Source organism: Raphanus sativus, chromosome 4, assembly GCF_000801105.2.
Source record: "Raphanus sativus cultivar WK10039 chromosome 4, ASM80110v3, whole genome shotgun sequence".
Taxonomy (NCBI): domain Eukaryota; kingdom Viridiplantae; phylum Streptophyta; class Magnoliopsida; order Brassicales; family Brassicaceae; genus Raphanus; species Raphanus sativus.
The window spans coordinates 29,813,600-29,825,294 of NC_079514.1; the positions used below are offsets into that span (position 1 = coordinate 29,813,600).

General features: G+C 33.3%; 1 pseudogene; it reads right to left on the reverse strand.

The window, feature by feature from the left end:
- Nucleotides 1-174: 174 nt before the first annotated feature.
- Nucleotides 175-1,624, reverse strand: LOC108837795 (uridylate kinase PUMPKIN, chloroplastic-like; annotated as a pseudogene).
- Between the last annotated feature and the right edge of the window lie 10,071 nt (nt 1,625-11,695).

The following is an 11,695-nucleotide window of genomic DNA, read 5'->3' on the forward strand; positions in this document are numbered from 1 at the left end:
CCACACTGTGGTAAGTGGTGTTATGATTTATTAGCATTTGAGATCAGTAAACTCCTTATAATTGAAAGATAATATAGTGTCCACCTTCGGAGAGGAAGATGGGAGGAGGGTTGTAATGTCTTCCGTTCAGGGTACACCGTATTGTGAAAACTTTTTATTTACGAAAACTGGAACACCACACCTCAAATCAAAATTTTCTAGAGAAGCTCAAAAAGCATACATAAAACTGACACTTTCCTGAGACACCACACAAGATACCAACTATGAATATTATGGCTAGGAGCGAGAGACTCATAGAGTGTGGAGTGTTGTACTGTTGACCAAAGGCATCACCATCTTTTAACATTTGAACATCAGGTGTATCATGAATCATAGACGGATACACACCTCCAATTTCCAAGACGTAATCGAGATGAATCCCATCACGAAATCTGAATGAGCCTCTGCGATTTTCACTGCTGCTGCAGTTTAGTCTCCTGTAGCAAGGTTACCAGTAAACTGGTGCATATCTGATCGCTCCTTCCTCCTGCCGAAGAAAATCAAGACCAAGAAAGGTGGTTCAAATTCAGTAAACTACTCCGAAGATACTCAAAATTATCTGCAGCAGACAAATGACATTATTACTCTGCATATGGTTTATTAAGACAGTTGGTGATGGTTTCCAAAGTCTGTACTTTTTAGACCATTCATCAAGAATCACAAACCAAAGTAAATATCCTTGATGTGTAAGTTTCTTTAGGTGGTTTAAGGTTCTTGTGAATGATGTTGTAAAGAGCAAACCTGGGATGTTGTTTTCTTGGCATAAAGTGATAGCAGTCATATCCATCACGGAGAGATCCTTTGAGGTTACTTCTTGGTAAATTAGTGACTCGTGGAGGCGAGCGTTTGGGTTTCTCTTGCGATCATCGTCAAAGACTCCATCTACATTTGTTGCTTTCAGTACTACTTCTGTGTTAACTGTGTCAAAAAGAGTGTGTTAATGAAATCCTTGGAGAACAGTTAGAAACAGAAACTGTCTTTTTGTTTTTTACTTACTCTCAGCACATCGAAGAGCTGCTGAAGTATCGGAAGTGAAAAACGGATTGCCTGTTCCAGCTGCAAATATCACAACTCTGCCCTTTTCTAGATGTCGAATAGCTCGTCTTCTAATGTAAGGCTCTGCGACTTTCAGACATGCGGAAATTGGTTTGAACACGTGTCGGGATGCCGATGCTCTCCATTGTCGCTTGAAGAAATACTGCATTCATCACAGTTGCCAGCATCCTGTCAAGTTTTCGTTTGGAGTAATAGAAAGTTCAGGAAAAAATAAAACACATTCGTGAGGCACCAGAAAGTCAAGAATGGATTTGATACCCGATATAATCAGCAGAGGAGCAGTCAAGGCCACTGCACCCAGCCCAGGTGGATCCACGAAATAAAAAACCTAGGGGGATATTTATATAGGATCTCAGAGTAAACAAACCGAAAAGATCCGTAGAACTCAGAGGGAGAAAGCGAAGAGATCCCATTAACTCCATGATTAAAGAGCAATCAGGAGTGGGGAGAGAATTGAATATCCGTAAGAACGAAAGCAAACAAAGGTAAGGAAGAGGAAAAGTCTCACAATCGAGATCGCAAAATTAGGGACTGCATCTCAGCTTAAGAAGACGATCTATAGATGTCACGGGCTTTCAACATAAAAAAAAAATAGATGGGCTTACCACACGCGGCCCATTACTTAGAGCTTTCTGACGTGGCAAAAAATCTGGCTTCTTATTGGTTGAATTAAAAATCGACGTGGACACTCTAAAGGAGCTTGGTATTCTCCTTTTAGTAGTGTTACTAGATTCGATCTCCGCGCTACGCGCGGATAATTGCTTTTTAAAATTTACTATGAATTTTGTTGTGTAAATAAAAATACTATATAATTTTCATACATAAAAAATTATATAGTGTGTAGTATAAGAGGGAAGACATGCTATGTTTTTGTTATTTAAGTGTTGATGTAGAAAAGTTGTTTAGTTTGCTAGAAAACCAAAACTGAATTCAGAATACATAGATAGTCTGGATGATGTGGAGAAGTTGTTTTTAGTTGTGTTCTTTTAGTATAACTCATGTATTCGACATGACTCTTATCCTTACTTTGAAGTCATTGATGATTTTTATTGTCTTATCAAAGTATAAAGTTTTTCAAAAACAGAAATCAAGTAAAAGTTTGATTTTTAAATTTGTATTTGATACACTGTAAATAAGAGTTGTTAATAAGTAAATTAGATTTTTAAATTTGTATTTGATTTTAGTACCTTTATATATTTTGGGATAATGTTTGACACCATGACAACTACATATTTTCGATTATTTATCTTTGGAACTATTTGAAGAGGGATGTTGGGTTGTCCCATAATGTAAGCTTCACCATTGTCGATCTGTTATATAGTTTTATATGATTTGGGATGTAAAGTTTGCAAGTAATTATTAGAGTATGTTTGATGAATAGTCAAAAGCAAACAATTTGGCTATTTTTACCAAAAGCAGTTAGAACTTTTCTTTGTAATACCTTTTTATTGTAACACCAAAAGCAGTTGAATTTTCGTAGACAACAAAGAAAGTTTCAAATTTTGGAATTTTGTCAACTGACTTTTGAGAATTTGGAATTTGGATCAATTTGTGAAAATTAACTTTCGCTTTGTAAAATTTTAGATACAGCTGTTGTAATTATCATGACTGAATTTGATAATCAATTTAATATTCACTTTTTTTTTTCGAGAAAAATATTCACTTTATTACAATTGATCTTTTGTAATATTAGATCGGTCATTTAAAGAGATAAAAGTTAACTGCAGAAATCGTATGAGACAGTCAACCGAAAGAAAAAGCTTGAGATACATTATCTATTTTGTTTAAAATGATGGGAAATTGTAAAGTTCCGATTGAGTATGGCTTTCTAAACTATAACAACATATTGTCAGAAACTCGTAGTCCCATTTCTACGCTTCCTATCAAGAATTTTGCCAACTACCAAAACAATTTTTTTATGCGCTCTACAATTCTATGCCTCATAAGCTAACATAAAACTTATATCCATGTAAAATATAATCTGTAACATTAAGTGTGTGTAGCATTTCAAAAAAAAAAAACCCATCTGAATGTAGTAAGCTAGATATATAAGACCATACTTTTATGTTTCTTATTTCATTCTGGGGGTGTCATTTGAAGTTTTCTTGTGGTTACACATCCTACACATTTATCTTCTCTTTAGTCTTTTGATGTCAAATCTCTCAGCTTTCATTTCTCTAATCCTCCCTTTTCCCTTTTGTTCGTCAATGCTTTTTAGAGTTTTATGTATTATAGTCATGTGAATCAGTCTTCATATAATCAACCATCGATTTGTAGAATGCTGAAGCTGGCATTCCCACTATCTTTCATGCAAGAACACATAGATTTTATAGAAATAAACTTTGAAAAAGCACTTTAATCTAGCATAAAATTAGGAGAAATATTTGCAACCAATTTGAGGTGAAGCCACAATATTTTTTCATGGCTGCATATTCAATTTGATCCAAACATATATTTGAACTTTCTTTCTTAAGCACTTATTTTTTTTGAGATAGCTTATGTTAATGGTTAAGAGCGGCTAATACAGTGTATAAATTAGTTCAGTATTCCGTTCCCCCATTCTACGATTACAATATTTTAAACTAATGCAGTTCTCTCATAAAACAAAGTGTATTTTCCCATATTTATGTCGATATTTTACACAATGTATTTTTTTTTGACAAAGTTAATTTTTTTTCCAGGATAACCATCTTTTAGAAACGGAGAGAGATATTTGAATACTTTACACAATGTATATTACTTTTTCTTAACATGAATTCTGTGACAAAAAAAAAGAAAAATCCATTTGATATATTTTTATTAATTGTTTTTACTTTGTTTTCTTGTAAACTGAAAATAATATCTTAAATAGCTTGTTTATGGGCTTTATTATGTATTTTAACTAATTTTTACTGTTTTGCTTGTTATTTTACCATTTTATAGTAATAAATATAGTAGGATTGGAAATGTTCTAAATGTATAAAATTATTTATGGTTACTACCAATATTTTTATTTAAAGAAAATTTCTACACAAAACTTTTCAAATTTATTTTAATATTATATGAGGGTCGATACATTAAATATTAATCATCAATTTATTTATATATATATATATATATATATATATATGATTTTGTATGTTTTGACATAACTGTAGTCCTAACTTTTAATAACTTTGGTTTGTTAGGCTTCACTTGAAAATGTAGTAATCTTGTGAAAACCATCTTTCTACCTCGCACTTAGCAGCTATAATCGCCGATTTCTCGTCATAATTTTCATTAAAGAGCATGTGAGCACTGTAAAAATATCGTATAATAACAATAAGTAATGAGACGATTAGCCTGATATATTGGGTGACTCAGGCTGATTGATGAGCTGGAAGTTGGGTTACTTCGTACTTCTTCTTTCAGAATGGTTTTGCTATTTTTAACATATCAAGGAAAAGATTTGTAACATTTTTCTTTTTACTGTGTACTAAAAACATTCTGAGTATATTGTTATTTATAACTATGGTTCTTCTGAGGAACATTTAGAGAGTAACATAGACTTCAACGATCAATGCAAAAATTCCAAAGAAATGTACATGCATCATCAACGCAACAGCAGAATACCTGAGTCGTTAATTAAGACTACATACTACGATGTATTCTCAAGTCCATCCAAGATCATTAATCATTCCCCTTGTATATACTTACTGAACCGAATGCAAACTTTTGGACTACCAGAAGTTTAATTTTTTGTGTAGCATACCATAAAGAGGCATAAGGTGATGACAAATCAAAGACTTGGTATGGCCACATGCACAAACATATACCACACCTATTATAATAATAGTTTCTTAGAATCATGTAAATAAGGATAGATAGAACCATGAGTGTTACCGGAAGGGGACTCAAGCATGAAGTCTGAACAATAAGAATCACTGGATATAAAGATAGCATCATCAAAGTCATCATCACTGTAATCATCATCATCATATTTTACTGTTGTCTAAGCATACAAACTAACCAAGAAAGTTTTACGCAGGAGGAAAACAGTGTTGACTGAGTGCTTAATCACAATGAACTACAATATATATATGTTTGGTCAGATTTAAGCATTTCAGAGAGAACTTACAAATTGTGTGACAGTTTCTTGGTTTAAAACTTCAAAACTGGAAACTGAATTCATTGGATTTGATAAAAGGGTAGATAAAGCAACTCAGCTCCTGCACAAGTCTGCCATTTAAAAGCATGTTTAGAGACAGCGGGAAACATGAGAAGTGAAACACCTAACATGTAGACCACGAAATTCTTAAAACCAGGAAACACTTACTTGAAAAAGAATCTTATGGATGCAGCCCAATGTAGAGACAATCTGACGTGCAGACTTGTTGTGTCTCTCGTGTCCGTTAGAAGATTCATGTCTCTTGTCATCCTTATTTACTATAGCATGTTGCTAGCATCCATGTGTAAAATGTATGAAGTTGGACATTCCACCGAGAAGCGTAGAGGAACCTGAAGATGGAACAAAACAGACGTTTCTATATATGTGACACAAAGAGGAAGAAGCGACGAAGCTCCACTGCTCTGAAAGTCCGAATCCAAACCAAATTTCCAGCCATAAGAGAAGCAATGTAAGAATGATTAAAATGTAAAGCACAAAACTGTTTGGTTGTCAATTTAATCAAGTTTTTAGTTCTTTATTTATGGACAGCAAGTTTTCCAAACCCAGGTACACAAACATACATCTCTGAACAAAAAAACACAATCTAATCAGCTTAAATTAACCGGCGTGTGATTATAATTTTGTTTTATGTGCTTATCAAAGTTATAAAAGATAGTAGAAGGACTTACATTTTCTCTATCAACTTTAGAAACAATTTTATTAATGTCTCTTCCACCATTAATGTCCCTTATTGCTCCAGCGCTTCCATTGTGAATTATCTGGAAAGGGAGACCATGATTGTTGAACTTGTTTTAACTATAATAAATTGTTATCTGCAAATTACTGTACTTACCCACTGTTGTCTCTTTCAAAGTGTTGGAAGGTGAGAAGTAATGGAACAGGCTCCACCAACTTCTGAATGCTTTTATCTGCTGCCTGATATCACCGAAAAGCATGAGCAGTGTACTCTTAATTTAGGATTGAAAAATGAAAATACGGTTTTTTTTTTCCATAATCAAAGCAAACTATGATAAAAGCTATATCTTGTAGCTCGCTTTACTGTGAGACACAAAGTATTCTGCTGCATCAAATATTTTCCATCACTATATAGAAACCAAATCAAAAGGGTGTTCTTCTCTAAATTAACATCCTGCAACTACTTTGTAACAAACACATTAACTGAATCATCGGCGTCTACTTTTTCTTAAACATCCAACCCCACAATGAATTGGAACTTTGTTTTGTTAAGAGAATTGTAGTAATTGACAGACGACCAAACAACTTGTATTGATCAGAGCAAGCTGATTTCATCAATCAAACCACTCATCAGGGAAATTTCACAACACAGACTCGTTAATTTTTTTGCCCAAAAAAAGAGTAGTTTATTTAAGCTGAACGTAATAGGGGATAAAACGGTACCTGAGAGAGGATCCCACCTGAGAGATAAGCCTAAAGCACAATAGCTGATCGCTCTTCATTAAATGAGTCACCAGCAGCAAATTCTCTCTTTTGCTTCTTTTCAACAGCATCTCAAGGCCAATTAGGAGGCCTCCTGTCACAATGTTTAGGTCTTCGTCATCTTCATGTTTAGGAAAAACGTAGTTGAGGAAAGAGATCAGCCGGAGCCGTCGATAATGAGCCGTCTTGGAATTGGCCATTCTGTTTGCTAGGAGCCGTCGGATTTTTTCAGCGTCTTTTAGATGGGTAAAGGGAATGAGCGTGTGAAATATATAGTGTGAAGGTTGGAATCGAAGAGACTTAATTCAATTTACCATCAGGATCTAAAATTCTATTAAGGAAAAATAAAGCTTTAACCTTTAGGAGTGGTCGTCTGTTTGGAAATATTTGAGGAAACTGGGTAATGTCTATCATAGCTGTCGTCTCTTCTGCCTCCATCGCCATTATCCCGTTTCCGCCGTTAGTTATGTCGCCATCAAGGTCGTCGTCATATTTCCCGCACATCGTCTTCTCAGTTTCAGATGATACATAATTGCAAGATAAAGGTAATTCCGAGTCTGATGGCACCGGTGGTATGTCGTTAACTTATAAGGCTACAGGAGACTTGCCGGAGGGATGAATCGATTCCATGGCTATAGCTTGATATTCTCGTATTGAAGTTTTACGATGTGGTTTGATCTATGTTTCAATATAAGATGGAAAACAAATGGAGGTGAAAGGAAAAGATGTTTCATGAAGATAAGAGTGAAGAAGTGAATTAAATGTGTATCACAATTCTGAAACGGAGATCAAAGAAATCGGAAACGATGGTGGTGGAGTGGAAGAGTTGCGTCGTTTCCTATGAACGCGATGATGTGTCGTATGATGTGTCGAGTTATTTGTTATGATGTGGCCAAAAGATTCACTGTCATTGGTCAATTTAATTAAAGGACGTGGACACTCTAGCTGTGGATCTTATTCTCCTTTTAGTATAGTATAGATTATAGATTTTGTAGTGGCAAATCATTTATCATTTATTAAATTTAAAAATACTGTTATTATTTGTATGTAACTGAAGTTAATTAAAAAAATCAGTAGATGAATTTATATCAATAAATAAATAAATTAAAATATTTTCTTATTAACTCTTTACATTAAAATACAATATGACGATGAAAGAAATATAGATCCAAACTTCTAACAACAGTAATAAGAAAAAGACAAACAAATAAACAGACTTGACTATGAAGTTTCTTGAGTTGTGATCTTATTCCTTTTCTTCTCTTCTCTTCATGTTTATTTCAATCATCAATCTTTATTGATGGCATGAATTCTCCAGGCTTTTCCTTAAGACTTCTACTTTCCAAAATATTAGTAGACTTTGTCTCTTATACTTCCGGATGTTCCTGATCCGGACAGCGAAAGATTATTTAGTCAAATACGGAGGTTATAAATATAGTTAAGTTCAAAGTTGAGAACAAGAAGAAGAGAAACAAATAATACCTTTTCAGAAAAATTCTATCAGATTTGTGTGTTTAGTAAATCATAGTTTCCTTTTAAATCATGCATAAGAAGAAACAGAACCCATTATTAAGATTCATATAAGAAAAAAACATGTTAAATCGTTAATGGAATTTTGCTTTGAATCAAATAACTTTTAAACTCATAAAAGGACAGATTAATAAGAAATCAGAGAGAGAGAGAGAGAGAGAGAGAGAGAGAGAGAGAGAGAGAGAGAGAGAGAGAGAGAGAGAGAGAGAGAGAGAGAACCACGATAGAAGAGATGATGGATTTATTGAGGTGAAACAGTTATAACTATAGGAAGAAGATCCAATTAAATTTAAGTCACATTAAAAGAAAATAAATCAAAGCCATAAGAATCGTAACTTCTTTGTAAGTTGTGATCTCTATTTTTTTTTTTTTTTTTGCTTAATGTGATCTCTATTTTTTGAAGCTTGGAATATTCTGTGTAACTGATTAGTTTAAATGTGTTGTTTCATTTATCATCAGTTTAACAGATTAATTATTATTTATTAGCTTCGATTTTTTATTGATGGTAATTTTGTATCATTCTAATAATCGACGTCAACTAGTTAATATATACATCATTTATTTAATTGATATGACTTTATGTGATAGTATCATTTTTTGTTAAAGTGATACAAATTACCCAAAAATATATCATTTAAATAAACTGATGTCAATAATTTTATTAAAACATCACTTATCACAATTGATGTTAGATTATATTTTTTTTTCATTTATAAAAAAGTAATTTAAAATAGAATCATTTAGTCTTGTGATACAATTTAAGTGATACAATTCAACTCTTTTTTTGTAGTGATATTTGGTGCAAATATATTGTTGCAGTTTTTTCTGTTATAATAATATTAGATCCATTATTTGTTTCTACAGTAAATATATTATATAATAACACAATATTAAATTTAAAAGCCAAATCACCAACTTTATTAAATAAAATATAACTCCGACTCCGTAAGAAATATCTCATTATTCTTGTTAATGTGAGCCGCAAGGAACAGTTAGAGTTTCTGATTGGCGAAGGCGACTGGCTTAAGGAAGGTAGCATCATCATCATCACAACGAGTGACAGGTCGGTAATCGAAGGGAAAGTTGATGACATATATGAGGTTCTGAGGTTGAGTGGCAAAGACAGCTTACAGTGCTTCAGCCATTATGCCTTGCGTGGCAATCCAGTGGAAAATTTTGTATTCAACATACAATTTTTTTTTACTTTTTCTATAAAAAACATATAATAAAAAAATATAATCAGTCACATTTTTTGCCACATGTTTTTTAATATATTCTTTTTTGCTAATTAGCAATGATTTAAAAGTGTTAAAGTTTCGATATTTGTTTATGTTGCAATAGGTTGCAGTTTAGTAACAAAAACATGCAACGTCTGTTATAGTTGTTATTTTGCAATAAAATTGTAATGAAATTGTAACAAATATTCATTATTGCAAAAATGTTGCAATAATCATAGCAAATTAATAACGAAAATAAATGTTGCAATTTTTCTGTTGCAATTGAGCTATTTTCTTGTAGTGAGATAGGCAAACAATGTATTAATACATTAATTAACTTGTAATCATATGTACCAACTATTGAAAATAAAATAAAATATTCACATTTCAAAACATAAAATAAATATTTTAATTTTATTTCACATACAAAATACCAAAAATAATACTTCAATTCATTTTTTTTGTAATAGCTGTAAGTTACGACATGTAAAAAAAAAGTAGAGTTAGATAAGTAAGTATAAGTATCTAAATATGTAATATAAATAATCAAATTAATTTTAAAATTCAAAATAAACCAAAGCAAAATAATTAGGAAGTCAATAATAAAATTAATATACTACAAAACTTATGTCTCAGTAAGATGCACTTTAAAGATTAATGTGTAAAGTTTTCGGTACAGTTTAGTGGTCCTTGTTGGCTATGTTAATATCTTTGGGGTTCCCGATTAAATATATAATTTAGATTGAAAATTGTATCTCATTGAAATCTTTTTGGTCCTAATAAATGGAGAGCTAGCTGGTTATCTTAACAGAAAGAGAGGGCTTTGACAAGATTGCTCCCTTTCTCTTTATTTTTTTCATATATGTATACATGTGCTATCTCGGTCACTCGATAAAGCAGGCAGTTGAAGGACACTTTAGATATCATCATTATTTTCAAGGTCTGAAACTCACTTACCTATGTTTGCTGACGATGTATTTGTCTTCTCGGATGGGCAGAAATGATCCGTGGAAGGCATTCTTGTTGTTTGTATTGATTCTTAAGTTTCTCAGGCCTTCGTAAAAGCATAGAAGATCTACTTATTATATCGCTGGATTTAGGGAGACAATGAGTCAGTCAATCGTAGAGCAATTCTAATTCACATCTGGATCTCTTCCGGTGTTATATCTCGGTCTGCCATTAATGAAAAACAAAATGTCAGTGAGGGATTATACACTTTTGGTTGAGAAAATTCGTTCACATATCATTTCATGGATCCATGCAACAGTTTTATCTTTTTCGGGAGGATTCAATTGATATGCTCAGTTATTCATAGTTTGATAAACTTTTAGATTTCAGCTTTTCGATTAGTAAAGAAATGTATTCACGAGATAGCTATTCTGTGTGCAGCATTTACTTGGTCAGGCTCGGAACTGAGCTCAAAGAATCCAAAGTGGCGCTAAAAGATTGTTGTAGGCCAAAGGAATGTGTTCACTTGCAAAAGCTACTACAGTCGTAGGCTTAAAACATGTCTGGAAACTCACATCCTCCAACTCATTTTTGTGGTTTCAACGGGTAAACATATACTTGATTAGGAAAGGCTCTTTCTGGATGGTGAAAGGGAGAACATCGCTGGGTTTCAAGTATCTGTTTTGGGATCATGTCTTCTTAGGACTATTAAGACGCTATTAAAGTGTCAAGATATAACAGCAGGATTTTCTAAAGTTGAGGTTCATGATGGGTCTACAACTTCTTTTGATTTGACGTATGGACGCCTTATGGAAGGTTGATTGATGTAATGATGTCCCAGGAAGTAGGAGATGCATAGACCTCGGTATTCAGCCACATGATAGGTGGAGAATGTAATCACGAAGCACAGATTCCGACGGCACAGAATGAAGAAACTCAATAACGTTGAGCTACAGATTCAGTAAGTTAACGAGAGAGGGATAAAGGATACAGATGATGTAAAATTATGGCGAAAAGGAGAGAACATATATAAACCATGTTTCAGCTCAAAGATAACTTGGAATCTCCTGCATGCGACTGGACATACAGTAACTTTGAGTAAAGGAATATATATGGTTTGCCTGCAACACTTCAAAATACGCTTTCATGGATTGGCTTGCCACTCTAGATAGGCTTGCAACAGGTGACAAAGTCAGAAAATGGAACATACAAATGTCTACCTTATGTGTGCTCTGTGATGCTCAAGTTGAAACCAGAGATTATCTTTTTTTCAGTGTAAGTACCCCGAAGCATGGAAGGGGTTGCCCCAGAGACTGCTTCA